We start from the raw sequence: 27326 nt of genomic DNA on the forward strand, positions 1-27326 counted from the left end.
CTGGAGAATTTAAATTCCAACTGGGTAATAAATCTAGTATAAACATGTAGTCTTAGTCATGATGAAAACCCGTCTACTTCAGTCATATCTTTCAAGGAAGGAAATCTGTATTCCTTATCTGATTGGGACTACGTATGACTCCAGACTATGGCTGAACTCTATCATTTGAAATTACTTCGCAAGCTACTCTGTAACACCAAACCAAACCAGAAAAGTCAAATAAGGATGAGACTGGACAGAATGCCTTAATTTGCACTGAAAATAATAAAGATACACACAGCCCAGTCATCCCTGCAAAGTCCTCCTCATTAGTAGGCGTCGTAGTCCCACAGGCTAGTCAAATAACAGCCTGACATAGTTATAATCATAGAGTCATAGAGATGTACAGCATGGAAACAGACCCTTCGGTCTAACCCGTCCATGCCGACCTGACATCCTAACCTAATCTAGTCACATATGCCAGCACCTGGCCCATATCCCTCCAAACCCTTCCTATTCATATACCCATCCAAATGCTTCTTAAATGTTGCAATTGTACCAGCCTCCATCACTTCCTCTGGCGGCTCATTCCATACATGTACAACCCTGTGTGTGAAAAAGTTGCCCCTTAGGTCTCTTTTATATCTTTTCCCTCTCACCCTAAACCTATCCCCTCTAGTTCTGGACTCCCCTCAAAGCCAATGTCCCAGACTGCTTCATTACCATCCCCAGTTATGGTTGACCCTCCAGAAGTGATGCCACATCGGTAAGTAGTTGTGGAGGTGTGTCCCTGGGTGTCTCTGACTCTGGCTCCAGATAAACATGGGCAGTGAAGGACATTGGACACAGGAAAGTCTATTGGCCCTGATGTCAATCCAGCAGTAACACTGAACCCATACTCTATAGTACGGGTTCTATGATGATAACAACAAAATACAAACAGGTGCTGAAGATCTGAAATAAAAACAAAAGGTATTGGCAGAAATTCAGCAGATCTGGCAGCACATCTAGGGAGAGAGAAAGAGTAAACGTTTCAGGTCTGATGAGAGTCTTCTGCAGGATTAAGAAAATGCCACCAGGCAACCTATACACATACAGCCACAACACTGGCATTGGTTAGAGACAAAGGAAAACTGCAGATGCTGGAATCCAAGGTAAACAAGCAGGAGATTGGAAGCAGGCCCAGCAGCATCAGGAGAAGTCAATGTTTTGGGTATAACTCTTCAGGATTATACCCGAAATAGTGACTTCGCCTCCTCCTGATGCTGCCTGGCTTGCTGTGTTCTTCCACCCTCCTGCTTGTCGACAATACTGGCACTTACCAACACTGTTCACCAATGCAATGGAATCCATTCCACTTACTTGGATGAGTGCAACTTCAACAAAACCCAGTCAGTTCAACACCCATTCAGGGCAAAGCAGCCCACTTGATTGGCACCCCAATGTGAATACTTGTTCCCTCCAGCACTGACACCCAGGCTGTGCACCATCTACTAGATGCACTGCAATAACTCACTGCACCATTAGATTCTGGTCTTGCCAACGACATGCACAACCCATGAAAGAATATTTTAAAAATTGTAGCTGACTTGTATCACAAGTTGATGTGGTTTTGTAGGTTCATAAGCATAATTCTAAACCATATGTTTATAAATCCTGTGGCCGACAATGACATAAGAGCTGCATCTGGAATCTAACTGAGTGTATGATATGGAGCTGTCTGTGTCAATATGCACGATCTGGCAGTTTGTGGTGTCAATGGTAGCCATGATGTGGATGAAAGACTTAACAACAATCGAGGTTTGTTAAATATATCATTTTATTTGCATGGCACTAATCTTTTGCCATAAATTCCGTGTCTTATGGTCCTACTCCACAACCACCTGATGAAGAAGCAGTGCTCCGAAAGCTAGTGCTTCCAAGTAAACCTGTTGGACTATAACCTGGTGTTGTGTGATTTTTAACTGAGTGTATTGAGTGTATTGAGTGTATGAGCCGTAATGCTGGGTCTATAGGTTGGAGGTGATGCTACTACTCTCACATCTGTTCCAATCTTCCACCTTTTAATCATGTCACAATATTATTTCCTACGCCTTCATGTCTGGCATTTAAAATCAGAATAAGTTTATTTCAGCCTATTATTAAAGGTGGTATTTTTACAAATTCGAAGCATTATTCCTATTTAGTTATCCCATGGACTAGATTTGTGGCACAGTGGTTAGCACTGCTGCCTCACAGCGCCAGAGACCTGGGTTCAATGCCCACCTCAGGCGACTGACTGTGTGGAGTTTGCACATTCTCCCCGTGTCTGGAAGGGTTTCCTCCGGGTGCTCCGGTTTCCTCCCACAGTCCAAAGATGTGCAGGTCAGGTGAATTGGCCATGCTAAATTGCCCGTAGTGTTAGGTGAAGGGGTGAATGTAGGGGTATGGGTGGGTTACGCTTCGGTGGGTAGGTGTGGACTTGTTGGGCTGAAGGGCCTGTTTCCACACTGTAAAGTAATCTAATCTAATTAAAGTGTTTTTTTAAAAATATCACAACACATTGCAAGCACCGCCTCCTAAGCATTGTCCTTCATAGCCTAATCTCTGAAGGAATATTTGATGGTTACTGTTCCCTTATTAATGTTTACCTCACTTGCTAAATGGGGAATACTGTATTTCAGGTAAAGTAAATAGACTGACTGGTATTTTTGAAGCTTAACAAGAGTCTAACCAAAACATTTTGAATAAAATATACCACTAGAACAAATCTTTTTTTAAAAAAAATTGATTGCTATCAACAGCATTGAGAAGATTGTTTTTGAATTGTGATATCCGATGGTTTAGTTAGTTTCTATCATCTCTTGGTTTAATGAATAGCACGAGCATATGGACATTTCAAGACTGATTGCAACTTTTAAAGCAGATTGATGTTAAATCGTGGTTGTGAAAGCTTTTAAAGGAACAGATGGGAGAAGTAGATTTCTTGATGACGGTTTATATTTTTTTTAAATGCCACAGTCTGGTTAGAAACAGTTTTGAATATTTTGAAGTTTTTCACTTGCCCTAACATGAATAAACCATATTTTACCTTTTACTAACAGTTAAAGCACATTCCACAACTGTAGATGTAAATTCCAAAGACAAATATTGGTTCAAATGCATCTGATTTATTCCCTGTTATGCAGATACTAACTCCCTTCATAAGGAGCTATTTGTTTGTATGAGAGACGTTTTCAAAAAACTTAGTTGGTGAGGAATCTGTACATGTAACATATTGTATAACAAAAAAGGTTGCAATAATGTTATTTTGATTTAATTGCACACGTGCACCCCCCCCCCCCCCCACACACACACACACGAATGCATACACACATGCAGCCATACACATGTACACACACGTGTAACTTAACATAATGTGCACACTGAAGGACAACCATTTGTTCATTGCAACATTATCACAGACACTGATATTACAAAGAGAGCCAAGAAAATTAGTTACACAGAACGAGGCTGTTAATTTGATAGGAATTTTCAGACTATATTTCAATGAAATGCTTAGTTTAAGTGGTGAGTGGTAATTTGCTTTGACTTTAATCTGGAGTGGGGATCTCACCACGGGATATTGACTTTTAAGGTCAGTGGTGAATGACCGTTTGGGTAAGCCTGATATAGCCGGACTCACTCTGAACCTCTTTGTTATTGTCTGCTGTATCAGCATCAAGCCATTATTGTAATAAACTCTGACAAATTAATTGACTGGGGACAGCCAGAGTAAACACCGCAAGTGTGTATTCGCTTCAGATTATCTTGAATGAAACAAAATGTGATTTCTCATGTGCTGTATACTGCTAAATTCACACTGGGGTAAACCCAGAACACATCCTACATCCTCAGATGCATATGTCAATGGAAACAACCTTTGCTCTCCCACCACTCACTAGTCGATGGTAATTGGCAAGGATGGGAGTAAACATTGAAAGGTTGGTAAAATAAAACCTGAAGGCAAATTTACTAAGAACGGAAGGTACTAAATTAGTTTATTCTTGAGGGCTGTTAATTAATCACAGCTAACTTCTGTGATTAAGATGTTATTTCTTAGATTAATTTTTAATGCATTAATGCAAAGATTACAAGGAGAATATCTATATTGGCATCGTTTTTAACTGACTATATGTAATTGGTGCTAAAACAAAGTTGGTTGAAGTGGTTTGATATTTACTTGTTTAGATCTGGCAGATATAGAAAAGCTGCACTCATTTAATGAATGGTATAAAGATTAGGGGATACCGGTTTAACTTTAGGAACAAGAAATGCAAGGATAGTGTGAGGAAGATTGTTATTTAAAGCGGTGAGCTGCTTATGAGGAAGGTGGAAGAGGGGGAAGAGTAATGATTTCAAAAGGAAATTGGATACTTACAGGGTTAGAGCAGGGGAATGGGGTTAAATAGATTGCGTGAAACAATGGACTGAATGGCCTCTCTCTGAGCAGTCATGACTCAGACTCCATAACATTGTGAGATCTTCCTGCACCTTATATCCTGTAGCATCTGGCAAAGGTTTGAGAACACACCTGCTATACAGACTCCTGGAAGGTTCCACTTGCTAGACTGAGAACCACCTCACACCTTTTTCTGCCTTGATAATAGGAGAAATCATGTTCAGTACCTAAACGCTGGTAAATATTCACGTTGTTAATAAGTCACTTCCAAATTGAGTATTCATTACTTGGGATTTTCAGCAATACATTAAACTTATAAAGGCTCATAACTGATTTTATTACTCTCTTGTTAGTGGATATCTTTGGGTACCAGACCAGTACACCAGTCAAGCTGAGATGGTTCCAGTTGGGATTAATCTCAGCCAGGCACCATTACAATCTGACATCTTGTAACTTCTAAGATTTACAAGAACGGTTGCAGAGATGAGGGACTTCAGTTACATGGATAGATTGGAGATGCTAGACTTGTTCTCCTTAGACAAGTTTGAGAGGAGATTTGATAAAGTTATTCAAAACCATGAGGGGTTTACTTGGTGGAAAGCTCTGATTGGTGGAAGTGTCGAGAGCCAATGGGCACCAATCGAAGGTAATTGGCAAAAGAACCATCAGTGATATTTCTTCACCCAGAGAGTGGTGAGTCAGTAGAGTTCCCTGTCATGAAACGTGGTTGTTGAGTGTTTTCAAAAAGAGGTTGGATATGGTTCTGAGGGCAAAAGGCACCAAAGGGGATAGGGAGAAAGTGGGAATAGGATACTGAGTTGGACGATCAGTCACAAATCACACTGAATGGTGACAAAGGCTGAAAGGGTCAAATGGCCTGTTCTGCTGCAATTTTCTAAGTTTCTAGGACATTTGGAGAAACTGTTTTAGGATTTGTAATGCACTGCCTGAGAGTGTGTTGGAGGCAGATTTAATCATAGCTTTAATAAAGATAATTGGATAAAGGCCTGACTTAATAGAAATTTGCAGGGCAGCTACAGGAAAGAGTTGTGGAAACAGGCCAAGCTAATTTTCTGTTGCACAGTGCTGACATGAACTCGATGAACCAAATGGACTCTCGTTATGCTGAGGCAAAAGTGAGGACTGCAGATACTGGAGATCAGAGTCAAGATTAGCGTGGCGCTGGAAAAGCACAGCAGGTCAGGCAACATCCGAGGAGCAGGAAAATCAACGTTTTGGGCAAAAGCCCTTCTGCTGAAACCAATCTGGGATTCTATTTCATTCACTGGTTAGTAAAATTGGGAGCCACTCATTAACCTCGAGAATACACCAAAGTGATAATGTCCGATCCACCTCTCTAAGTCCCTGACTATGACAGCAAAAGACAAAGGAATTCTTTCACTCATTAACAAATGACATGAGGATGGGAAATGGTCTCTCCATGACTTTCCTTACTGAGAGCTCGCAAACATCTAAGTCAAACTCCGATAGTGGTTAACCATAATGGATAGCTTAATTGAATGAATTACTGATGTATTGTACTGTGTGGGGGCTGACAATACACTGGGAATCAAAATTACTAATTGAAACAAATGTATAGATTTTTGCTGTCCACCAAACAGTTGGATTCACAAATTGTGATGCTCAGTGAACAGTCTCTTTACTTAGGGCTCATTTTTCACAGTTAGGAGCATGGAAGATCCAAGTCTCCATGTTAAATGAGATGTGATTTTCAGGTTGCTGCAATGATGTTCAGTCTTATCATGTACCAAGCAATGTAATAATATCGAAGAGATATCCTGAACCTAACTACATTGTGATCAATCACAAAGTGGAGAGTGTGGTGCTGGAAAAGCACAGTAGGTCAGGCAGCATTCGTGGAGCAGGAGAATTGACGTTTCGGGCAAAAGGAATGAGGCTTGTGGGCCAGGGGCTGAGAGATAAATGGAAGGGGGGTGGGATGTGTGGTGGTGGGGGTGGGGGAGGTAGCTGAGAAAGCGATAGGTGGATGAAGGTGAGGGAGAAGGTGATAGGTCAGAGGGTGGAGAGATGGACAGGTCAGGATGGCGGTGCTGAGTTGGAGGCTTGCGACTGGGATAATGTGGGGGGTGGAGAAATATGGAAGCCGTTGAAATCTACATTAACTCCATGTAGTTGCAGGGTCCCAAGGTGGAATATGAGGTGTTCCACCTCCAGGCGTTGGGTGGTAACGATTTGGTGATGGAGGCAGCCCAGGACCTGCATGTCCTTGATGGAGTGGGAGGGGGAGTTGAAGTGTTCAGTGGGGTTGGTGGGTGTGGGTGTCCCAGAGATGTTCTCTGAAACAATCCACAGGAAGGTGTTCTATCTCCCCGATGTAGAGAAGACCACACTGGGTGCAATGGATGCAGTAGATGACATTGATAGAGATACAGGTAAGTTTCTGATGGATATGGAAGAATCCCTTGGGGCCTTGGACGGAGGTGAGGGGAGTGATGTGGGTGCAGGTTTTGCACTTCCTGTGGAGGCAAGGAAAGGTGCCAGGAGTGGGGAGTGGGCTGGTGAGGGGCCCACAAGCCACATTCCTGATGAAGGGCTTATGCCCAAAACGTCGCTACACCTGCTTGTCTGATGCTGCCTGACCTGCTGTGCTTTCCCAGCAACATACTCAGGACTCTGATCTCCAGCATCTGCAGTCCTCACTTTCTCCTAATCGATCACATAATCATAATGTCACTGGACTGGTGGCTCAGAGATCCAGGCTACATGTCTATGGAAATGGGTGCAAATCCTATCACAGTTGCTGATGGAATTTAAATTAATTTAATAAATCTGGAATTCAAAGGGACCCTCATCAATGGTGCCCTCTGAAATGCTTTCGCAGTCAGTCAGATCAAGAGTAGTTAGGGAGATACCACAAGTGCAGGTCTTGACAGTGATGCTTATATCACAACAAGAATAAAGAGGTAAAGAGCTGACCACTCTGTTATGGATATTTTGATGTGTAACAGAAGATTAGCAAATACTCTGGGATTGCCTCTTCATTGAATCCATTCATTACATTCCCAGCAGATGTGTCTGTTTACTGTTTAAAACATTTGAATAAAGTTTCTATCAAGCCAGGTTTCAACAATATCGTTTGCCACCTGATATTTGTCCTATGATGACCTTTGACATAGGAGCAGCGTTTGGTAAAAACAATGACTGCAGATGCTGGAAACCAGATTCTGAATTAGTGGTGCTGAAAGAGCACAGCAGTTCAGGCAGCATCCGAGGGGAAAAGGAGATAGGCAGGTAGGACAAGTCATGGGGACAGTGCTGAGCTGGAAGTTTGGAATTGGGGCGAGGTGGGGGAAGGGCAAATGAGGAAACGGTTGAAGTCCACATTGATGCCCTGGGGTTGAAGTGTTCCGAGGCGGAAGATGAGGCGTTCTTCCTCCAGGCGTCTGGTGGTGAGGGAGCGGCGGTGAAGGAGGCCCAGGACCTCCATGTCCTCGACAGAGTGGGAGGGGGATTTGAAATGTTGGGCCATGTGGCGATGTGGTTGATTGATGCAGGTGTCCCGGAGATGTTCCCTAAAGCGCCCTGCAAGGAGGCACCCAGTCTCCCCAATGTAGAGGAGACCGCATCTGTAGCAACGGATACAATAAATGATATTAGTGGATGTGCAGGTAAAATTTTGATGGATGTGGAAGGCTCCTTTAGGGCCTTGGATAGAGGTGAGGGAGGAGGTGTGGGCGCAGGTTTTGCAGTTCCTGCGGTGGCAGGGGAAGGTGCCAGGATGGGAGGGTGGGTTGAAGGGGGGTGTGGATCTGACCGGGCAGTCACACATCAATTAATTTAATACACGCCGTGACATCAAACAATTCTTCCGCCGCCTCCGCCTCCAAGCTTACTTTCACAATCAAGACTCCCGTCCACCTTCCGAGGACCCCTTCGCCCATCTCCAACACACTGCATCCATCTGGAAACCCCGTGCTGGCCTATTACCTACCCTCAACCTCTTCATTTCCAACTGTCACCAGGACATTAACCTCCTTCACCGCCGCTCCCTCACCACCAGACGCCTGGAGGCAGAATGCCTCATCTTCCGCCTCGGAACACTTAAACCCCAGGGCATCGATGTGGACTTCAACAGTTTCCTCATTTCCCCTTCCCCCACTCACCTATTGTATTCTATGCTACTTTCTCCCCACCCCCCTCACTTATCTCTCCACTCTTCAGGCTCTCTGCCTGTGTTCCTGATGAAGGGCTTTTGCCCAAAACGTCGATTTTACTGCTCCTCGGATGCTGCCTGAACTGCTGTACTCTTCCAGCACCACTAATTCAGAACCAGTGTTTGGTAATTTCTATAAAATGCATGTGGAAATTGTAATGGTTTAAAGGAATATTTTAAGAAGACTTTTAAGAGTTTGCATTGATTATAAAGGGATCAATTGTTTATTTATTAGATCGTGATAAATACTGGCCCATGTGATCTGTTAGCTCTTGACCTGGAAGCAGTAGCAACAGGAAGAAGTGGTTAGACACAAGAGAGCTGATAACACAGAAGAGAGTGACAAGCAGAGAAACTGGGAGTGCAGGCACAAGATGTAGACATCAAGAGAAAGCAGACAGAGACAGAAAGCGGAGTACAAAGAATTCTTGTGAGTAGGAAAAGCAAATCCTTCAATGGAAGAGGTCTTTTTCTTTTCTGTTTGCCTCTAAGAGCTCCTATTTCCTTTTCTGTCAATGTGTGAACTGGCTAATAATAATAAAAAAATCTAAAATTTGTGAAGCTCAGAGGCTTAAAGAGCTTGGTGTTTTCCCCGAAGTGGCCAAACTGTAAATCAGGGTATCATTGGTTGCCAATTAAAAAGAAACTTTGGACAGCTACACTATCAGGACTGTTGTGACTCATGAAACTCAAGAATGAAAAATGTTATTGGAAAGTACTGCTGACTGACACTGGATCAGCAAAGAACAGCATACCGTGGAACTGCTTATCCAAGTAATGCCACATCTGTGCAGGGAGTACCTGTGGTTGTTTATGATGTCTCTTTGATGTATTTACTGTTTAAAGTGAAATTTACCTTTTTATTTGAAGTATCATTTATCCAATAGTTCATATGTAATCTCCAATAGTTCTGAAAATTATTTTAAAGTAAAAACTACAATAAGTGCAACCTTGTTGGTAATTTCCTCATTTGGGGGTCACTCAGTAATTTTGGCTCTTCCAGTTGATAGTTCGCCACAGAGATCATAACGGCCTCAAAGAAAACATTGAACAGGCAGCCAACAGTTAAATTCACTTATGTAAGATGGATGTATAGTGGGCATGGAGAGGTCACGGTGAGACTGACAATGTGACCAGATCAGAACAATTACATTTACCAGTATTCTTTGTAATTTGTTTTTCAAAACCAAAGTGGATCAGGACGCAAATTCAACAAGGTACTTCTCATTACAAGATTATGACTGAAGCTTAAAATCAAGGACACATAAAGGCACTCAAATATAACAGAAAGCACAAGTTAAGACGATGGGGGTACTACAAGTATAATTAACAATCATGACTCCTGAACAAAAACAGAAAAGGAAAATTACACTGTATGAGTCACAGCTTTCGAATTATAACATTTGCATTACGTTGATAACCCAGTAAATCCTTAACTGCAGATTTGGAAATTATCCACAAAGAATCTTGATGCAAACACTTTTGGACATTTATGAAAAAGCAGTAGCTGCACAGCGCTCCATAAAAATGAGCCTAACGTAGTTGGTAAGCAAGCAGAGAGAGAGTGTGAGAGAAAGAGAGAGAGAGAGAGAGAGAGAGAGAGAGAAAGTGAGTAAGTGTATGTGTGAACAGGCATTTGATACACTGCAATATTTAGTGACTGTCAGAGAGCTATCAAAAGCTCCATTTCAAATTACTTTAGCAGCTGTTGATTTGATCCAGGAAAGACCTTCTATGGATTTTATTAATAGATATATATTTATATATATATATATATATATTACTTTTTAATATATTTTTATGCTTAGAGCATATCCAATAATGATGGAACATATTCACATCATTAACATATAATTTCAGAGTGAATACATCATCTTGTTTAATATATGGACATCACCTGATGGGCAATAATTGAATGTCTGACAAAAGGCTTTGCTTCAGAATGGTGTAGTCAATGAAGAACACCAATTTTACACTGGACTTTACTTGCTGTGTGGCCTCCATACTCAGCACCAACCATAAAATAAGTATGGTGTCGAGCTAGCCTATTGACTGCTACTCAGCATTTTGACACTGGGAGCAGAAGTCATTACCTCAAGGCAAGTCTTCCTATCTCAGGAGGAAGTCCAGCCTCTGAGAGCTGCCAGCCAATTGGATGACCAACAGCTCTGTAGTGCCAGTGGTGGTCACTGCTGGAACTACAGGCAGGCTAGATAAAGAAGGGCTTCTGGCACAAATAGATTAGATTTGATGATTAGATTCCCTACAGTGTAGAAACAGGCCCTTCAGCCCAACCAGTCCTCACTGACCTCCGAAAAGTAACCCACCCAGACCAATTTCCCTCTGACTAGTGCACCTAACACTATGGGGAATTTAACATGGCCAATTCACCTGACCTGCACATCTTTGGACTGTGGGAGGAAACCAGAGCACCTGGAGGAAACCCACGCAGACAGTCACCTGAGGCTGGAATCATACCTGGGACCCTGGTACTGTGAGCCACCGTGCTACACTGGACAAATAGATTTGTCCAGTGTGTTACTGATCCTAGTCAGAAGCGTGAGGGAGTGTGTTTCAGATGGCTGAGGATTGGGGAGGAAAGTAAGGGAACTGAGTAGGACCTTGAAGAAGGGACATCTGTGATGAGTCCTGCAACGAATGTCCCGTCTGCTTTGTGAAGCTAAGGCTGAACATTTCCTTGCTGTGGTATAAAAGGGGTATAAGAGAGGTAAATCTGCTATTGAGACAAGTGACCCAGTACCACTGGATCTTGCTTTTTCTTGTTGCCTTGTGGCAAGATGGACCACTGTAAGATATTCCTTAAATAAAATGAATGTTTCCCTCACCTTAGCAGACTCTGTAGACAGTTTTTAACACTAAAATGAAACCAATTATATTCCACCTGCTTGGTGTGGGTCTCCCCTTGTCCTGAGTAAATGGTGGGGGAGGGGTTAAGGTTTTCAGGCTGTGAGTAGGCCTCTGGGTTGTAGAGGCCAATGCTTTTCTCACATACTGCCCCATAAGGTGGGAGAAAGTCAGGACAAGTGGGTAAGCTGCAGAGACAAGCAGGAGGCTGGAAAAACACAGCAAACCAGGCAGCATCAGGAGGTGGAGAAGTCAACGTTTCGGGTATAACCATTCAGGGCTAGAGGTGGGGTAGGGGGGCCGCAGATAAAGGAAGGGGTGTTTGGGGTGGGGAGAGTAGCAGAATGGTGAGGTAGTGAGATAGTAGTGGATACAACCTGCTTCATCGATGGGAGGGATGAATCCACATGGTTTGAAGAAGCCACGCATTGGATGATATGAGCCTCCAAACCCAAAATGAGATGGGGAGGGGGGAGAGGTACAATGCAGGGTTATGTTATGTCTTGCATTAGAATCCATAAGCAAATCAAAAGTCAAGGCCAGGAAATGAGTATTTTGCATCAGTATTTACTGTGGAAAAGGATATGGAAGATATAGACTGTAGGGAAATAGATGGTGACACCTTGCAAAATGTCCATATTACAGAGGAGGAAGTGTTGGATGTCTTGAAATGGGTAAATGTGGATAAATCCACAGGACCTGATCAGGTATACCCTAGAACTCTGTGGGAAGCTAGAGAAGTGATTGCTGGGCCTCTTGCTGAGATATTTGTCTCATCGATAGTCACAGGTGAGGTGCTGAAAGATTGGAGGTTGGCAAACGTAGTGCCACTGTTTAAGAAGGGCGGTAAGGACAAGCCAGGGAACTACAGATCAGTGAGCCTGACGTCGGAGGTGGGCAAGTTGTTGGAGGGAATCCTGAGGGACAGGATGTACATACATTTGGAAAGGCAAGGACTGATTAGGGATAGTCAACATGGCTTTGTGCGTGGGAACTCATGTCTCACAAACTTGATTGAGTTTTTTGAAAAAGTAACAAAGAGGATTGATGAGGGCAGAGCAGTAGATGTGATCTATATGAACTTCAGTAAGGCATTTGACAAGGTTCCCCATGGGAGACTGATTAGCAAGGTTAGATCTAATGAATGCAGGGAGAACTAGCCATTTGGATACAGAACTGGCTCAAAGGTAGAAGACAGAGGGTGGTGGTGGAGGGTTGTTTTTCAGACTGGAGGCCTGTGACCAGTGGAGTGCCACAAGGATCGGTGCTGGGTCCTCTACTTTTTGTCATTTACATAAATGATTTGGATGCATAGAGTCGCAGGTAGATAGGATAGTGAAGAAGGCGTTTGGTATGCTTTCCTTTATTGGTCAGAGTATTGAGTGCAGGAGTTTGGAGGTCATGTTGCGGTTGTGCAGGACATTGGTTAGGCCACTTTTGAAATATTGTGTGCAATTCTGGTCTCCTACCTATCGGAAAGATGTTGTGAAACTTGAAAGGGTTCAGAAAGGATTTACAAGAATGTTGCCAGGGTTGGAGGCTTTGAGCTACAGGGAGAGGCTGAACAGGCTGGGGCTGTTTTCCCCGGAGCGTCAGAGGCTATGGGGTGACCTTATAGAGGTTTACAAAATTATGAGGGACATGGATAGGGTAAATAGGCAAAGTCTTTTCCCTGAGGTTGGGGAGTCCAGAACTAGAGGGCATAAGTATAGGATGAGAGGGGAAAGATATAAAAAGACCTAAGGGGCAACTTTTTCACACAGAGGTTTGTACGGATATGGAATGAGCTGCCAGAGGAAGTGGTGGAGGCTGGTACAATTGCAACATTTAAGAGGCATTTGGATGGGTACATGAATAGGAAGGATTTGGAGGGATATGGACCGGCTGCTGGCAAGTGGGACTAGATTGGGTTGGGATATCTGGTCGGCATGGACCGATTGGACCGAAGGGTCTGTTTCCATGCTGTACATCTCTATGACTCTATAGAAACAGCATCCATTCTCCTGTCCACTATTTTAGTCACCTCTTCAAAAAAATGCAGTGACGGGGTTTGTCAGGCATGAGCTATCTATCATGAATCTATGCAGTCTACCTGTTTAACTGGTTTATCTTTTTTTATTGTAAGCCCTTTCTATGGTTCAGCCTTTGCTTATGCTGTGCTCAGTGTCTCTGTCAAAGTAGCCGAGATGATTTGTTTTCTGACTCTATAACAACCTCTTCAGGTCCTCCCACTGAAATTAGCTCATCTTTACCCAACCTATCCTAACAGATTGACAAAACAGTTAAAATAGTCAACCAAGGGTTACCCAAAACTGCCAAACTGAGTTCATGATTACAGTCTATTGTACACAATCCTCACTTGTATCATCGTACTTCAGAGCAATTCAAATTGTCATTTGGTATGTTTGAATAATTTTACATTTAAAGAAATTATTTTTAGCGATTATAATGAGTACATAATGCATTCTCATTTCTCTGGGGGATGTCATTTAGAAAAACCATTGAAATAAAATGAGTCTCTAGAGTTGGTCTAGTGCACTCATTAGCCCCCAGAACAACTGCAGAATAGATGCTGGGAAACCTAAATGGCAGCATAAAAATAAAATAGGGGAAGAGGAAAAATGGCTGTAAAGATATTGAACAGATATCTTCCTGGGCCCTTTGGTCTACTTCGATGTACAACTCAGTGCATCGTCAGAAATATGCCCATAATATACAGAAACAAAAGCAGAAATTGCTGGAAAAACGCAAGAGGTCTGGCAGCATCTGTGTAGAGAAATCAGAGTTAATGTTTCAAGAGCATTCTTCAGAACTGATGGTAGCTAGGAAAAGGTTAGGCATTATGCAGAAAACTGGGTGGGGGTAAAGGGGGAGAGTAAACGATATGCGGTGATTGAGTCCAAAGAGAAGAAAACAGTTGGATAAAGGAGTGGGTAATGGTCACCCTTGGAGAATGAATAATTGCTAATAGGGACACTAATTAGCTGACAATGGACTGTGTGTGGGAGCAGCCCATGTGATAGAATCATAGAATTCCTACAGTGCGGATGCAGGCTCTTCAGCCCAAGTCCACACCGACCCTCCAGAGTATCCCACCCTGACCCATTCCCCTACCCTATATTTACCACTGACTAATGCATCTAACCGACACATTCCTGAACACTGTGGGCCATTTAGTATGCCCAATTCACCGAATCTGCACAACTTTAAAATGTGTACTGTAATGTGGACAAAAAAATATATAAACAGGGGATTTAAAATCTCAGTTCAGGAACTCTGAGCTGGCCTTGCACATGTAAAATAAAGGATGGTTTGGTGGCCTCTATGCAATTATTTCACACAATTACGCCAATAAAAAGTTTTTTTTGCAGCATGTTTTTCCTTTTAAGTATTTATTGTGGCAAGTCCCTCAACAGAAGAGAACACGTGTTTTGGCACATACAGTGTATATGGCACTCAAAACCAAGCATTGCAGAGTTTAGCTGTTCTGTGATTGATTTTGAGTCTGGTAACTGAGTCTGTGCTTGATTGATTAAGCCTGGGTATTGATTCAGAGACAAATAAGTAGACATAGAAGCTACTAGAATCTGAGCTGGAGGACGTTTTTAAAATGTTGTATAAGATGATCTAGAGAAAGTTCTTGCCTACTTAGAAAGTATAGTCACATTTACATTCCTCAGATATATGAAGTACACAACAGGCAGAACAGCTTCAGATAAAGGTACCAGGAATTATCTAGAAGTGAAAGGAGTTGACAATGGATAGTGATTGCTCCATTCAGATTTCTGATTAGCTTGCTGCAGCATATTCTAAATGGAAAACATTTATCAGCAAATTATCTGTGGCATGATTGGCGCATGAGGGGGCAGAATTTATACTCCACGTCACCACCTCCTGAAGTGAGAAAACGTGGCCAGATATTCCAGGAATCATTAGTTCTGGAGATGTGTCTCACTGAGGCTGTCACCTCCAACCATATGTCTTAAAAACAGAAATGCCAACTCTCCGATGTGGCCTCAAAAAAACTCACAATGCAGAGTGACGGTTGGTGCATTTTTCTGGACTGTGCGAAAGGAAGAAGAACTTGCATTTGTGTAACACCTCTTACAACCTCTGTGCATTTCAAAGTAATTTAGAGTAAAGGAAGAAATAGAAGTTGTAGGAAAATTGGCAGCCATTCTGCACACAGCAGAAATAGCAGTGCGATAATGAGCAGATGACCTGCTGTAGTGATGTTGTTAGGGGGATAAACACTGGCCACTACACTGCTGGAAACTGCCGTCATCTTTGAAATGCTGCCATGGGATTTTTTTTTCCACTCCCACCATCAAGACTAGGTGGGACATCAATTTGAGAGGCAGCCCCTTTCCATCAGTGCTGTTATGAGGTTTGCCAACTTCGATTTGATGCATAAATCTCTGGGATGTATCTGAAATCCACAATCTTCCAGCCTGAAGCTGAGAGTACTAGCCACTGAGCCATGGCACTCCTGCCACAATGCTGACTTGCTTTAAGTGCACTCAATCAATCTGCTTAAACGGGATGAGCAAAATTGAAATGCTTCATGATTTCGAATGTGAGATGGAATGAAGGTACCTTCCCTATTTGTTATCTTTGAGAAGGGTATAAGAAGGTCAGGTCACACAGTTCTGGATTGGTTTTTGTACCAGTAAGTGAGCCTTATATTATGCCAGTTTACAGACAATATAAATATTTGGTAGTTATTGTGACCAGACGCACAGTGTTCCGAACACTGGCTGCTCTGTGATAAGTGAGAACACATCAAGTACCTTCACTCTCCGCAGTCAAGGTGAACACTCCATTGTTGATCATCTCTGCATTAGCTGGTGCTGAAAAAGGCAACCACTATTCTGTGTGATTAACAAAAAAAAAGAAACTGCTGGAAATGGTCAGCTCATTTGGCATCATCTGTGGAGAGAGAAACTAATGTTTTGGATCAATGGTCTTCTGGTAGAACAGGAGAAATGTTAGAAAAGCAACATGTTTTAAACAAGAGGGGCTTTTATTAAAAAACATGCATTGGAAGAAGAGGAATTTAAAATGTGATGGATTAAGTGTGATTTTGAGTTTCTTCCAACTCAAACCAAGTAGTAAGACATAGGAAAAACTATAAGACATAGGAGTAGAAATTAGGCCATTCAGTTCATCAAGTCTGGTCCGCCATTCAATCATGCCTGAGATGTTTCTCAACCCCATTCTCCTGCTTTCTCCCCTTGATTCTCAAGAACCTATCTATCTCAGTCTTCAATATACTCAATGTCCTGGCCCTACAGCCTTCTGTGGCAATGAATTCCACAGATGCACCACTCTCTGGCTGAAGAGAGTGGCACGGTGGCACAGTGGTTAGCACTGCTGCCTCACAGCGCCAGGGACCCGGGTTCAATTCCCGCCTCAAGCAACTCTGTGTGTGTGGAGTTTGCACATTCTCCCAGTGTCTGCGTGGGTTTCCTCCGGGTGCTCCGGTTTCCTCCCACAGTCACAAAGATGTGCGGGTCAGGTGAATTGGCCATGCTAAATTGCCCGTAGTGTTAGATTAAAGGGGTAAATGTAGGGGTATGGGTGGGTTGCGCTTCGGCGGGTCGGTGTGGACTTGTTGGGCCGAAGGACCTGTTTCCACACTGTAAGTAATGTAATCTAATCAAGATGTTTCTCCTTATTTCCGTTCTAAAAGGTCTTCCCTTTACTCTAAGGCTATGCCCTCAGATCCCAGTCTCTCCTACCAATGGAAACATCTTGCCAACATTCACTCTGTCCAGGCCATTCAGTATTCTGTATGTTTCAATTAGATTGCACCCACCCCCACCATCCTTCTAAACTCCATCAAGTATAGACCCAGAGTCCTCAAATGTTCATCATATGTTAAGCTTTTCATTCCTGGGACCATTCTCATGAACCTCCTCTGAACATGCCAGCAGAGTGGCTCAGTGATTAGCACTGCTGCCTCATAGCACCAGGGACCCTGGTTCGATTCCCAGCCTTGGGTTACTGTCTGTGTGGAGTTTGCACATTCTCCCCGTGTCTGTGTGGGTTTCCTTGGCGTGCTCTGGTTTCCTTCCACAATCCAAAGATGTGCAGGTTTGGCAGATTGGCCGTGCAAAATTGCCCATAGCATTCAGGGATATGCAGATGAGATGGGTTAGCCATGGGAAATGCATGGGTAGGGGGATGGGTCTAGGTGGGATGCTGTTCGGTATGGGCCAACTGGCCTGTTTCCACACTGTAGGGATTGTATGGACATGCTCCAGGGCCAGTACATCCTTCCTGAAATATGAGGCCCAAAACTGTGCACAATACTCCAAATATGGCCTCTCCAGAGATTTATAGAGCCTCAGAAGCACATCCCTCCTTTTATATTCAAGTCCTCTCAAAACTAAATGCCAACATTGCATTTGCTTTCCTAACTACTGACTCAACCTGCAAGTTTAGTGTTTGTGCATGTTCTGAAAACAATAAAATGAGGCCATTGGTGGCATTGTGGCTTAGTGGACAGTACTGCTGCGTTACAGCACCAGGGACCCCAGTTCAATTCCAGTCTCAGGTGACTGTGTGGATTTTGATTGTTCTCCCCAGGTGCTCTGGTTTCCTGCCACAGTCCAAAGATGTGCAGGTTAGGTGGATTGACCATGGTAAATTGCCCATAGTGTCCAGGGATGTGCAGGCTATGTGGATTAGCCATGGGAAATGCAGGGTTACAGGGATGGGGTGGGTCTGGGTAGGACGCTTTTCAGGGGGGCAGTGTAGAATCAATGGGCTGAATGGCCAGCTTCCACATTGTAGGAAGTGAAAGCAGGGAGAGTAGCCACAGAAACAAAAGGGAGGGACTGTGTTAGGGTATAAGGCTGGTGAGACTGAATGATGAAAGGGTAGATGACGTAAGACCGGGGAAGTGGGAATGGGATAAGTAATGAACCAATCCTAAAGGAGGTGCAAATGGCAGCATTGTGTACAGGCAAAAGCAACATAAGGTAAAAACAATGACTGCAGATGCTGGAAACCAGATTCTGGATCAGTGGTGCTCGTCGGATGCTGCCTGAATTGCTGTGCTCTTCCAGCACCACTGATCCAAAAGCAACATAAGCGCAGCCAGCAAAGATCAGAGGAGTAACATGTGGGTTGACCTGAAACTATCAAATTCAGAAAGCTGTAAAGTGCCCAGTTGCTTCCTCTAGGTTACATTGAGTTTCATAAGAACAGTGAAGTGGGATCAAAGTGAATGTGGAGCAGAGAATTGAAGTAATAGGTGACTGAAAGCTCAGGGACATGCTCTCAAGCTAAATGATATACTCAGCAAAGTGGTCACACAATGTCAATATGGTCTCCCCAAAGTAAAGAGCCACATTGTGAGCAGCGAATAAGGTACAAAAAATTGAAATAAGTAAAATTCTGTTTCACTTGGGAGGAGTGTAAGAACAAGGGGTTAAAAAGTAGAAGGGGGGAGTAAAAAGCTGTCACTCTTGCTGTTGCCAGGAAAGGTGCTCTGGGCACCTTGGGGGAAGTGCCACAGAGGGGATTTTCCCTTTACAATGCTGACAGAGTAACAAAGAGGTGGTTGGTGGTGGCACCACAGGAGGTGGTGGGGATGGTGGAAGATCAACCATTCACATACAGAGCATGGTGGGATGGCGATGAGGCCTGAAGGAACTCTACCATCATCATGTGGGAGAGGAGAAGGAGTTTGAGCAAGCGTGAAGAATTGACATGGACAGTAACAGGGAGAGTTGGTGGGCTGGAGGCAATTTGCCATATTTACCAATGGAATTTTAAAATTTGTATCTGTTTCATTTGTTTCCCATAATACCTTCAAGTTAAAATAATCAAAACAACATCTCAGTCCTATAGAGTCATAGAATCGTAGAGTTATACAGCACAGAAATAGAGCCTTTGGTCCAACTCATCTGACACCCCAGTCTGACCTAGTGCCATTTGCCAGTACCTGGCCAATATCCCTCCCTTCCTGTTCATATACCCATCCAGATGCCTTTTAAAAGTTGTAATTGTACCCGCCTCCACCACTTCCTCTGACAGCTCGTTCCATACACGCACAACCCTCTGCGTAAAAAAGCTACCCCTCAGGTCCTTTTTAAATCGTTACCCTCTCACCTTGAACCTCAGCCCTCTAGTTTTGAACTCCCCCACTCTAGGAAAAAGACCTTTACTATTTATCCTATCCATGCCCCTCATGATTTTATAAACCTCTATGAGGTCACCCCTCAGCCTCCGACGCTCCAAGGGACACATCCCCAGCCAATTCAGCCTCTCCCTATAGCTCAAATACTTCAGTCCCAGCAACATGCTGTAAAACATTTTCAGCGCCCTCTCAAGTTTAACAACATCTTGCCTATCAAAGAATGACCAGCATTGAATGCATTATTCCAAAAATGGCCTCACCAATGTCCTGTACAACCACAACATGACCTCCCAACTCCTCTACTCAATGTTCTGGCCAATGAAGGCAAGCATACCAAATGCCTTTTCCACCACATAGGAGCAAGTTACTGCAGATGCTGGAATCTGTGCTGAGCACAACAAGTGCTGAAAATCACAGTGGGTCAGGCAGCATCTGTGGAGAGACATTTTGATTCAAGATGGAAATACATTTTGGACAGCCTTGAGTTTCTGGCATTGCTTACAATAACACATCCTATGATCTGACTTTTCCTGCTGAACCCCAGTTCTCTTCAGAACATAGAACATTCCAGCACAGTACAGGCCCTTCAGCCCTTGATGTTGCGCCGACCCGTCAAACTTGTGAAGCCCATCTAACTGACACTATTCTATTTTCATCCTTATGTTTATCTAAGGACCAATTAAATGCCCTGAAACTTGGCAAGTTGACTACTGTTGCAGGCAGTGCCATCCATGCGCCTACTACTCTGAGTAAAGAAACGACCGCTGACATCTGTCCTATATCTATCACCCCTCACATGTAAAGGGACGGCTGGAAAATGGGAAGCCTTCAAAAATGAGATAATGAGAGTCCAGAGACAGTATATTCATCGAACATTACAGCACAGTAGAAGCCCTTTGATGTTGCGCCGACCTGTGAAACCAGTCTGAAGCCCATCTAACCTACACTATTCCATTCTTGTCCGTAAGCCTATCCAATGAACATTTAAATACCCTTAAAGTTGGCAGGTCTACTGCTGTTGCATTCCACGCCCCTACTACTTTTAGTAAAGAAACTAGTTCTGACATCTGCCCTATAAATATCACCCCTCAATTTAAAGCTATGTCCCCTCGTGCTAGCCATTACCATCCATGGAAAAAGGGTCTCACTATCCACCCTCTGATTACCTTATACGTCTCAATTAAGTCACCTCTCAACTCTCTTCTCTAATGAAAACAGCCTCAAATCCCTCAGCTTTTCCTCATAAGACTGTCCCTCCATACCAGGCAACATCCTGGTAAATCTCCTCTGCATCCTTTCCAAAGCTTCTACATCCTTCCTATAATGCAGTGACCAGAACTGTACACAAGACTCCAGGTGCGGCTTTACTAGAGTTTTGTACAACTGCAGTATGATCTCATGGTTCTGAAACTCAGTTTCTCTATCAATAAAGGCTAACACACTGTATGCCTTCTTAATAGCCCTATCAACTGGATGGCAACTTTCAGGGATCTATATACATGGACACCGAGATCTCTCTGTTCATCTATACTACCAAGAATCTTACCATTAGCCCAGTACTCTATATTCCTGTGCCTTCCAAAGTGAATCACCTCACACTTTTCTGCATTAAGCTCCATTTGCCACCTCTCAGCCCAGTTCTTTAGCTTATCTGTGTCTCTCTGTAACCTACAACATCCTTCATCACTATCCACAACTCTACCATCCTTAGTATCATCTGCAAATTTACTAACCCATCCTTCTACGCCCTCACCCAGAATATTTGTAAAAATGACAAACAGCAGTGGTCCCAAAGCAGATCCCTGTAGCACCCCACTAATAACTGAAATCTTTTTTGGAGTTTCCACACCAACGTTCCCCAAACGTTCTCCGGCTGTGACCCCATTTTGAAGCTTGAATGTTGTTGCCACAGTGATCGCGAGGGCAGAGGGGGTGGGGGTTGCTGGTTTCCAGTGGGCCACAGGGTATATTGGGTTGGGTGAGGCTGGGCTGGGTGGAGGGCTATGGCAGTATTGAGAAGAAAAAGAGTCAGGAGGTTCCACCATTGCTGCCTCAGAGCGCATGACCCCACTATGTCCGTTCCAAACCCCACTTTGGGCAGAAAGTGCTGGAGATCACAGCGGGTCAGACAGCGTCCATGGAGAAAGAGCAAGCTAATGTTTTGAGTCCAGATGGCTCTTCATCAAAGACAGCAAAACGTTAGCTTGCTCTCTCTTCATGGATGCTATCTGACCCGCTATGATCTTCAGGATTTCAGTACAGACTCCAACATCTGCAGTAATTTGCTGCCCACCTTGTTCTATACTCCTACAGAGCCTGATGCCAAATCCATTGGTTGTATTTGTACATGTGTTTATGTATAAACTTGTGTTTGTACCTGTGTGGGGGGGTGCATACTTATCTGTGTGTGTATATTGGTCTCTAATATTCACAGTATTTTTCTTTTATTTATGTATATACACTCCCATGCTTGTACTTGTCTCTCTGTGTGTGTACATACCTATGTAAATACCTGCATGTGTATCTGTGTGTGTATCTATACTGGGAGACACTAGTAATTAAATTGAAAGAGGAAGAATACTTTCACAATTGGAACATAGTGGAACATTGCAAGGCTATAATTATTTTTCATGCTGCAAGAGTGGAAAAGAAAAACAGCAGAAGCTGAAGAGAAAAACTACCTTTTATCTCAGAAAATAAGGTCACAAAAGGTGGTTTATTAGAATACACTGAATGTAGCATTTTAACCTGGTGTTTAACACAAGTGATTAAAACGACCAGCTTTCTCAACATTGCCACATCACATGGCACATTTATACATTTTTCTATTCAATTGCTTTTGCAAATACATAACTTACACCCCTTGTCAGACCCAGGATAATGTGTTTGCTATTTTTGTATGGTATATAATAAACTGTCTCACTCCAGCAGCCATCGCTATAATTTTGAGCCAGACAGAAATTTTGCCGAACTGCCCACTGTTAGAAGCAACAGTAAGTCCTCATTAGGAGTGAAAATATGGGCAGCTAACGCTTGCTGACCTTTTGTGGGAATGTAGCTGGTCAATCACTTGGAGAGCCTGCAGCAGAGCAATGGAGGCTGTGGATAACAATTTCAAGCTGGGATCCACTAAAGGGAAGCAATAGCTTTGTGAAGCAATAAAACTGATTTGGAGATGTCAACAGCCACAATAATATGCTAAATGTGGAGTCGAGTGTTGCATTTTTGCTCACAGGACTATTGGTAGAAAGCATTTTAATAGAAGATCCCAGTAGTTAAAAGTGTACATACAAAGCGTTTAATTGATCTCAGGGTGCTAGCTGTAATGTTCCACTCCAAGTATTAAAGATTCTCAGGGAAAGCGAGAGCATGGTGCTTTACCCAAGTGTATCTTTGTTATGTATGAGCCTGCAAGGTGAATACTAACTCTGCAGATCTCACCTACCCTCTCCCGCAGAAGTCACAATGAAGTTCAGGAACTTTAGTTGATAATCCCATGTTTACCTCTTGAATGCTGTGATTCAGGTTGCCTGAATGTCAATAAAGACCTGGAGTTAATCTCAGGGCTGTCTATGCATTACTTTGACTCTACAATTCCTTGCACAAATTGCCAGAGCAATCAAGATTATCAGCGTATACTTACGCAGTGTACACAGGGGCATTACATGCTAATGTTTGATCAGGCCTAATAAGGCAATATTAGGAGAGATACCCAAAAGCCCGGTCTAAGAGGTAGATTTTAAGCATTTTCTAAAAAATGGAGGATAAAGAGGTTGAGAATGTTCTGGAGGGCTTCAGAGCTGAAGAAACCAGGAAGCTGGAGGCTGTTCTGACTGAAGCAGAACACTGTGTCTCTTTAAAACTCCAGGAAGGATTGAGACTAGGGAAGGATATTAATCACATGCAGATACTAAAGAAGCTGTGAATGTCCTCCATAGGCCACAGAAGGTCAAGGGGGAAGATTTAAGAGAAACATCCATGGTATTGATTGAGTAAATAAGGAGAAGCTGTCTGAAGGATTAGTCATTAGAAGACACTGATTTAAGGTAATCAGTAAAACAGCCAAAACCGAGTAAGGGAGGAGAAATTGTTTCCCGCAGTGAGTTACGGTGATCTGAAAAGGAAATGAAAGCTGATTCAATCATAACCTTCATAAAGAAATTGGATAAATACTTGAGAGAGAGAAAGATCACAGGGCTGTGGGTAAAGGGCAGAGCAGTGGGATAAATTAGATCACCCTCTCAAAAAAGGCCTGCACATGATGGTGGGCTGAGCAGCCTCCTTATTGTGCCAGGTGATTGTGTAAGCTAACATCAGAAGAAGCTCATTGTAAATATAACAGGACAGCTGCTCTTGTACATGAAAGGACAAAAATTAATTCCGGTTGGCTTTAATGCGTTAAAAATGAATTCTCAACTGGATGCAGTCGAGCTGTTTTGAACCTCACTGATACCCAGGCTGTATTTAATACACATGCACTGTGACTCGAGCTTTTTAAGTGAAGTGAGGATTGCAGTTCTCAGCCAAGCTTCAAGGTCACATTTTCCATTACACGAGGTAAAAAAACCACTGCCATGCCTGTCCAAACTTAGTTCTGCTCCATTCAGCTTGACCTGATCTGTTCCAGTCAGCCCTCATCTGACACAGCCCTGCCTGACAACTTGATGTTTTGCCTTGTCTGTTCTCTCCGCGGCTCCATTCCAGTCCTGTCCATCCCAGGCTGTCCTTTCCACTTCTGGGCTGATCTTGATCAATGTGCTACAGTATCTGTGACAGCATAATGATCATCTTGGCGAACCCAAATTGCCTGTCTCTGTCTCTCCAATGCCAGAGAGCGAGACAGTTGCATGAGTTGAGAGAGTAATGTGTTCAGGAACAAGAGGTGGGTTTCCACTCAAATAAAACCACATGATTGTATGTTTGTAGCATGCACTGATGCATCTGTTGTGTTCCAATTGCTGCCAGTTTTTGAGTGTGTCTTTGCATTTAAGTATTGCACCTAAAAGCATGCAGTTGAGGTGCCTGGGTGTGAGGCAGCATCCTCCTATGTTCTGGGTCCAAACGCTGCTTCAGAAAACTAACCTAGGCTGACCGCTGCAGTGCAGCATTGAAGGAAGGTGAAGTCACTTTAGTTCCACACTCTCATTAGAGCGCGAGAGAGAGCGAGAGAGCACGAGAGAGAGAGAGAGAGAACCAGCAGTAAGTTTAAACCAAGGGTCAAAACACTTCTGGTAAGGGGTGAGTTTAAGACCTTTATGGTAATGTAGTGATCAGAATTGGTGGACCTTATTGACTATGAGATCCTTGATTGTGGTTGTTAACCCAGGCCAATCAGGGAGCTCTGGTTGACAGATAGAAACAAGAGATAAGGACACTGCTTGTCACTGGCCACTCGGGTGTTTCCTTTCTTTCTGGTGGTGAAATACAAATAAAGATTTACACACTTGTTGTTTTTCACTGCGACTGACACCTGCACACACATGACATGGGTGCTGGGGAAAAATAAGCACCACCGCTGTCAGGCGGTAGTGAGGTGGGAGAAAAGAAAAAGAAATATAAACAGCAGTGTCAGACATCCTAAAAGAAAGAGCATAAAAAAGAAGAATAAGTAAACAGCAATGTCAGACATCCTAAAAGAAAAAAAAGAGCATAAAAAAGAAAAAATAAATAAACAGGAGTGTCAGACATCCTGACACTCTGAGATCTGGCTCTGAGGGAGCTGGATCAGTGTCAGGGACTCTCCATTTGTGAAAAAAATCAAAACAGGAGATAAGGGCACTGCTTGTCACTGGCCACTCTAGTGTTTCCTTTTTTTCCCCTGGTGGTGGAATATAAATAAAGATTTATGCGCTTGTTGTTCTTCACTGTGTCCGGCACCTGCACACACACATCATGGATGCTGGGGAAAAGGAAGCACTACTGCTGTCAGGCTGTAGTGAGGGGAGAGGAGGGAAAAAAAGAGAAATACTGGAGATAAGGGCACTGCTTGTCACTGGCCACTCGGGTGTTTTTACTTCCTGGTGGTGGAATATGAATAAAGTTTCCTGCACTCGATGATTCTTCACCGTGTCCTACACCTATATGCACACGAGAGAGAAAAATAATTTAAAGAAAAAGGAAAAAATATATATAAATGGGAGATTTAAAATCTTTTCCATTCTGGGACTGGCTCGTCACAGCCAGTGTACTGTGTACATGGAAATAACGGGTCATGTGGTGACAGGATACCACCCTCTGTGCAGTTATTTCAGACAACCTCAGCAGATACAGGCATTGAACCCACACTGCACACTAGCCATCCAGTCCACTCAGCTAAGTGACCCCCAAGGAGTGCTACACTGTTAGGATGCTGCCTGTTAGATGAGGCATCATACCAAGGCCCTGTCTGTTCTCACGAGAGACCATAAAATATCCCATGGCATTGCTTCACTGTCAAGCAGAGGGTTTGCTGATCTCTTTAGCATTCCTGATGCTAATCACTCCACCAGTGATTCAGCCTTCAGTTGCCTCTGCCTTTAGCTCTGGAATTTTCTCTGTGTACCTCTCTGCCCCACACTTCTACTTTAAGCTGCTCTCCACCGCCACCCCCCTCCCCCCCCCAAACTGGTAAAACCTTGGTTCACCTGTCCTAATTCATTGCTAAGTGTCAATCCTTGTTCTACAATGGTGTCCCCTGATCAGGCATCGAGTACCTTTGAATGAGGGAGACCCACCCAGGGACCTGCAGGCCATCACTCAGAATGTCTTCGTAATTAACTCTCGGGAGCATGTAGGGGGTTTGAACCGGGAACTGTGAGCTACATGAGCTCCCCGCAACACCAGGGTTTGGTTCTCATGTTCCCTGCATGATGCATCCCCTCCTGGTGCTGACTTAACATCAGGAGCTCTGAGAGGAAGCCCTCGAGTGGCGGATAATTGCCCATTACAGAGCGTCCGTTGGTGGGGGATGGGGTATTAAATGCCATCTGTGGCCTACCCAATCAGATTTAATTGGGCTGGAGGTGGGAAGCCACCCACCCTTTTCACTTGAATTGAGTGAGTTAAGCCTCACCCTAATCATCCCCCACCCCAGGCTCTAAGAATTTGCAACATTCCACTCAATGTTCCTGTGAATTGCCTTGGAAGGTTTTTCTGTAGTAACGGTGCTATACAAATGCAGGTTTGTTTGTTGCTAATCCAGGCTATATAAATGCAGGTTTATTGTTGTTAAGTGAGGCTATATAAATACAGGTTTATTGTTGTTAAACGGGGCTATATAATTGCAGGTTTAGTTAGTGTTGGGTGGGGCTATATAAATACGAGTTTTTCCTTTTTTCAATGTGGATAGAGCAACTTCACATTCCTGAAGAAGGGCCTGTGCCCGAAACGTCGAATCTCCTGTTCCCTGGATGCTGCCTGACCTGCTGTGCTGTTCCAGCAATAAAGTTTCAACTTTGATCTCCAGCATCTGCAGACCTCACTTTCTCCTCAACTTCACATAATCTCTCATTAGAGATTTGACCACCAGGTTCACCTGAAGCCAACAGGATTCGGTATAAAATGTGAAATCACCAACAAATCCTGTTGTCAGGGTTTACTGTGGCCAGATTCATCTGGCCTAATCAACGTTCTGATTCTTATCTGAGCATCCCCAAGTGCGAATGTATTGCACATGATTGTAATCCTTATTTTGACAGTACCAGATTAAACCATGTTGAAACTGATCCAGTTACCAGTGT

The 27326-nt window shown here is 43.5% G+C and overlaps 1 long non-coding RNA gene across 3 annotated transcripts in view; it reads left to right on the forward strand.

Annotated features, from left to right (window-relative positions):
- Nucleotides 1–8886: 8886 nt before the first annotated feature.
- The window catches only part of LOC122563546, an 89926-nt gene continuing 71486 nt past the window's right edge, over nt 8887–27326 (forward strand). The window contains exon 1 of one of the 3 annotated variants that reach the window (XR_006315645.1): nt 8887–9024. This is a non-coding gene — a long non-coding RNA (uncharacterized LOC122563546). The remainder of the gene's footprint in view (nt 9025–27326) is intronic. The other 2 variants (XR_006315644.1, XR_006315646.1) reach the window with 2 other exon arrangements.

Source organism: Chiloscyllium plagiosum, chromosome 27 (assembly GCF_004010195.1).
Source record: "Chiloscyllium plagiosum isolate BGI_BamShark_2017 chromosome 27, ASM401019v2, whole genome shotgun sequence".
NCBI classification, from domain to species: domain Eukaryota; kingdom Metazoa; phylum Chordata; class Chondrichthyes; order Orectolobiformes; family Hemiscylliidae; genus Chiloscyllium; species Chiloscyllium plagiosum.